Source organism: Centruroides sculpturatus, unplaced genomic scaffold (genome assembly GCF_000671375.1).
Source record: "Centruroides sculpturatus isolate CEXI.00-Female unplaced genomic scaffold, Cexi_2.0 scaffold786, whole genome shotgun sequence".
Classification (NCBI taxonomy): Eukaryota; Metazoa; Arthropoda; class Arachnida; order Scorpiones; family Buthidae; genus Centruroides; species Centruroides sculpturatus.
Genome location: NW_019384997.1, coordinates 68,160 through 73,337, shown reverse-complemented (window position 1 = coordinate 73,337; position 5,178 = coordinate 68,160). Strand labels below are relative to the sequence as shown.

At 20.2% G+C, this 5,178-nt stretch overlaps 1 long non-coding RNA gene across 4 annotated transcripts in view; it reads right to left on the bottom strand.

Moving 5' to 3' along the window:
• Positions 1–5,178, bottom strand: part of LOC111633140 — a 71,780-nt gene that overhangs the window by 22,584 nt on the left and 44,018 nt on the right. The window contains exon 1 of one of the 4 annotated variants that reach the window (XR_002758009.1): positions 3,901–4,445. The exons of 2 other annotated variants lie outside the window; for them this stretch is intronic. This is a non-coding gene — a long non-coding RNA (uncharacterized LOC111633140). Of the gene's footprint in view, positions 1–1,727; positions 1,761–3,900; positions 4,446–5,178 lie in introns of those variants that run through there. One more of the 4 variants, XR_002758011.1, reaches the window with a different exon arrangement.

The window sequence follows — 5,178 nt, the reverse complement described above, 5'->3', positions numbered from 1 at the left end:
ATTAAGAATATTTAAAATTTCAATTTTCATAATATTTCAATTTCCTTATTATTAAATGATAATTAAATTTTAAAATTTTTCATAAATTATGAAATACATTTTTTAAATTAAAAAATATAACAAAATATTATTAATAATTTAAAGAATTTCAATTATATAAGTTCATAACGCACTTTGGTTACATATTCTTAAAACATTAAATAATTTCACATAGAATATTTCTTAGAATTTAAAAGATTTTTAAAGTAACTTTCTAAGAAAATTATTTATAAAATTAACTAGAAATTCTTTATTGCGAGGAATTTCTAGTTAATTTGTTGTTTCTGTATGAATGTAGCAGTTATTGTGTATAATTAGAGTAAATATTGTTATCTATAAAAAAAAACTTGAATTAAACCAATAATTGGTATTACAAATTGTCAGAAATTGTGAGTAAATATAGGCCTATATCACTTGAATTTTTTAAATTGTGATGTCGAAAACAAAGAAATATATAATATATTATATTATAATATAATTTCAAATTTGATAATAAAAGACGTTAAAGCATTAGAACAATCTATGATAGATACCATCCATGGTTATAGTACATAAAAATTATGTACTGTACCCAACATCAACATAAACATAAATTTATATAAATAAGTGTAAACATGTACTAAACAACATAAACAAACAAATAGAAACATAAATATAAAATATTAAATATAAATAAATGTTGTGTTAAAAATTGCTTTTTCAGAATCATAATAATAAGAATCAGGTCTACATAATAATAGAAGTTAATCTAATATATATGATGAGAAACTATAAATGGTGTGATTCAGACAGAATATCGGTAATTCATATATTGGTTGAATGTGAAAATACTTAAAGAAATTAAGAAGAAAGTATTCATTGATAAACAACTTTATCAAATTATGAATATTTGTTTAATACTAAAAGTTTTAATATAATGTATACATTTTATACTTTTTTCGAGAATTATGTCAAATATCAAATAATAGATGTTAATAAGAATAACTACTTATTCGTTATTTTGATTGTTATAACGACAAAGATTGTAACAAGGTGTTTCCTTAAATATAATAAAACGTTTATTGATTTGAATTGAATTAAAGTAAATATATTTTTTTTGGTCTATATGTAGGCCTATTCTAGGTAATTCTTTAAAAATTTAATCTTTTAAATAATATTTAGTCTCATTTTGCTAGTATTTTTTTAAGTGACTGATTAAAATTAGAAATTTAATCAGCACATTTATATCGAATATTTCCTTTAATTAATTTTCTTTTAGTTAAGGTCATTTTAAATATCTTTAATGTCCTAATTACAATTTACTGATGATTATTTTACAATGCTAATTTAAGCAGGGCCAGATTTACGCGTAAATTAAACAAGCTATAGTTTAGGTCATAACGTTCTTAAATTCCTTATTATTAAATGGAAAAGAAAAGGCCTCTTATATGTTAAAGCTTAGGGCTACAAGTTTAAATTCGGCTTTAACTTTAAGAATTTATAATGAAAAAACTTTATTAATTCTTGATTTAAGAAAGTTTTATAAATCTAATTTTTTTTAAGATTTAAATTAGAATTGAAGTAGGATGTTTTAATAAATCTCAGTTTAAGTCATTTTTCTATAGGCCTATGGAATTAGTAAGTATTTTTATAATTATTTTGTAACTATTAAACTTCAAACTTTGTAACGTTTTTTACTTTTTACTTACATTTTATGAATGTTATACAGTTTATATTACTTGTAAATTCACGTTTATTAAGGTGTAGGCGTATCTAAAATGTATACAAAAGTACATTTATTTGAATAGTTGTAATAAACCTGCTTTTAAAATTTTCATATTGATAGATATTATTCAAAAAACATCTTAAAACATAACTTTTATAAACATAAATATTTTATTCTTATATAAAAATTTTAATCTCAATTTACACAAATCGAATATAGTAAAGTATTATTTAAGAATGACTACATTATCACTTATAGCATAAATCCTTAAGCACTAATTAAAATGTTTAATTTTTAAATAAATATAAATTAATATTAATAAAAATATAAACGTCGTAATTATAAATTAAATTATTCAACTTAAAACATTTACTATTAATCAATAGAAACAATTTAATTTAAAATTATTTCTTATAAGCCAACACAATTTATAGCCTATATAAGTTATATAAATACCTTATAATAGTTTAATTTATTATAGAAAAATTTTACTTTCAAAAATTAAAAACACTGTAATGTTATTAAAATATTAATTAACATTACAATGAATTTATGCAATTATTTAACTTTTATAAAATTAATTTATAAAATATAAAAGTATAAAAAGTATATAATACTTTGAACTTGTATATTCAATTTTTCATTCTTGTTAACCATCTGCTCATAGATGATATTCATTTAATAGGTTTTTAATTATATATTCCATTTATAATTCGCATTTGTATAGGCCTATAACAGCGAATACATTAAAGTTAGAGCGTCATGCTAAGTTGATGGCTTAAATGATATCAATTATCATAACAAGAATACACACTTTTGTATTTTTGTAAAAGAATCTAATTATAAATATTTACAAAAAATATAAAAATTTATAGAATAATAAATTAAAGAAATATAGAAAAAATATATAGCATAAATACAGAATAATATAGAATAGGATAGAATATAGAAAAATTCAATTTAGAAAAAATCAAAATTTAATAAAATATTTTCTTAATTTTCGGGTTTTTTTCTAATTAAAAAAGCAATTCAAATAAACGAAAAAGTCAGCATAAAATTTTTAAGAGAGAAAAAATAATTTATCAATAAACAAATTAATGATACTTGAGCTCATAAATCTTAATTTTAATAAGCATAATTTAAAATATGTTCCTGAATTTTAATTAGAAACTGTAAATAATTTGAATTAATTTATTTAAAAATTCTTTGTCCATTACTAAGTTTTTTAAGGTTAAATTTACATAGGACAGAGTCTTCTAGAGACAACATATAAGAAGCCTTACTCTCTTCACTAAATAATTAAATTTTAAAGCATGAGGTCCTAAGCCCTAACTTTTTTAGCTTTGGTGTAAATCTGGCCTTGTATATTATAAATGTTTTTTAAAACATAGTGGACTCTCGATATACTAAACTCTCGCAAGATTTAGCTTAATCATTCACTATATTAAGAACTCACTGAAGTATAGCAAGTACTATACAGTACAGTACAGTACTAACAAAATTGTCACTGTATCAGGAGTTCATAGAGTTTAAAAAAGTTCAAATAATATTTTAAAAATTATAATACTTAAAGCAATTTATACAGAATCTCTAACAATAATTTAAACTTGTTTATTTTTTTATTTTAATTAGGCACGAAACAATACTTTTGGCGATTTTTAAACTTGTATTAATGACTAAAAAATTATAATAAACTATCGAAAATTCATTATTAATATCAAAGAATCAAATTTAAAATTTTATTATAAACTTTATTCATTTAATTTAAATTTATTAAGATAAAATCTAAGTCTAGATCTAAGAGTTCATTCTAAAGAGTTGTTAATGTCAGGTTAATCTGCAAAGGATAACGAACTCAAAATAAAAACTTTAATAATCGATATCAGATAAAATTATTATTTAATCAGTAAACATTTACAATTTTTTTTTATAGATTTAACAGTAATATATCACAATTTTTAAGTAAGTTTTGATTGAAAAATATCCTATATAACACATGAAAAATGAATTAATATTTAAACTTAATTTAACAAAATTTATATATTTTTATTATATAACTAATCAAAATATAAATTATTTATATTTTTATATTAATTTATAACGTATTTTAAGCTTTATTTTATATTTTATTTGCGATATAATTAAACAATACACACCATAGCAGATTACAATTACAAGTTGCATTTTCCTTCGCTTATATAAAAATTAATCGAACTAATTCGATTTTTTTGCTCTTATCGCGTTTGAAATATGTATATAATTATGTTTTGAATATAATAAGTTGGTTTTATTTTTGCATAATTGGTAAAATCGACTTTAATCTCGAATCGATTATAATGTGAAAATTAGTTAAAAATTAAAAATAATATGCTAAGGAGATTCTTTTTAATGTCATTATCGGCTTGTTTCGTGACACGTAGACGAACTTATTGGTAAAATATGTGGTTAAGAGAACATAATGCCATGATCCGTCACGAAAGAAGTCAATTTTCGAAGCGTTTCTATGCATCACGCAAAATGGTTACTACGTCGTTTAGATTTCTATCTACATCCACAGATGGCGCTGATGTAGAGGAACGTGTCAAGAAATCCATCCTCATACACATTATAACTTCATAAATACATTCTTATGCAATTGAGTATACGAAAACAAATTACTAAATTTTTTACGTTTTTAATAATAATAATAATAAACGGTAAAAAATTACATTGTTTTTAAAAAATAAATCGAGTAAAATATATCGTAAAGGGTTGATTGGATGTAATTAAAATTATTTAATTAATTAAGTTAAAAAATTGGAGGTAAAAAAAAATTTTTGTAAATGTTAAACACGACAAAGATTGATTATGAATTATTTGCAATTACGAAAAAATGACACAGGAGCGCTGCAATCGCTTAATAATGGAAAACGTTGGAGGTATTTTATATGGAAAACAGTCTCTTCTTCTCCAACGTCAATTAAACTTTTAACTTTTATAAATTACTTAAAATTTTCATTCATAAAACATGTATTTATGTATCATTCCTTAATATTTCTATTAAAAATTTCTCAATTTTCAATTTAGTTTTATAAATTTTATTAACAATTAAAACTAATTTTTTTATTCATTTCTTTCTGTAAGTCAAAAATTAAATTTCTAAAGAATAAAGTAATAAATATATTAAAAGTCATAATAAATGCAATTAAAATATTTAATTTTATTTTGAAAATTGATGTATACATTTTTAAAATTAAAGTTTTATCGTCAATTATTTGAAATATTTTTAGTCATAAATGAATAATTAATTATTCTTTTACCAATTGAAAAATAAACTTTTAATGTTTTATGCTAAATTATTTGAATTTTTAAAATATAAATGTATAAACAACTTATACAAATATAATATATAGTAGAACATATTAGTTTTATTATATACTATATATATATATAAT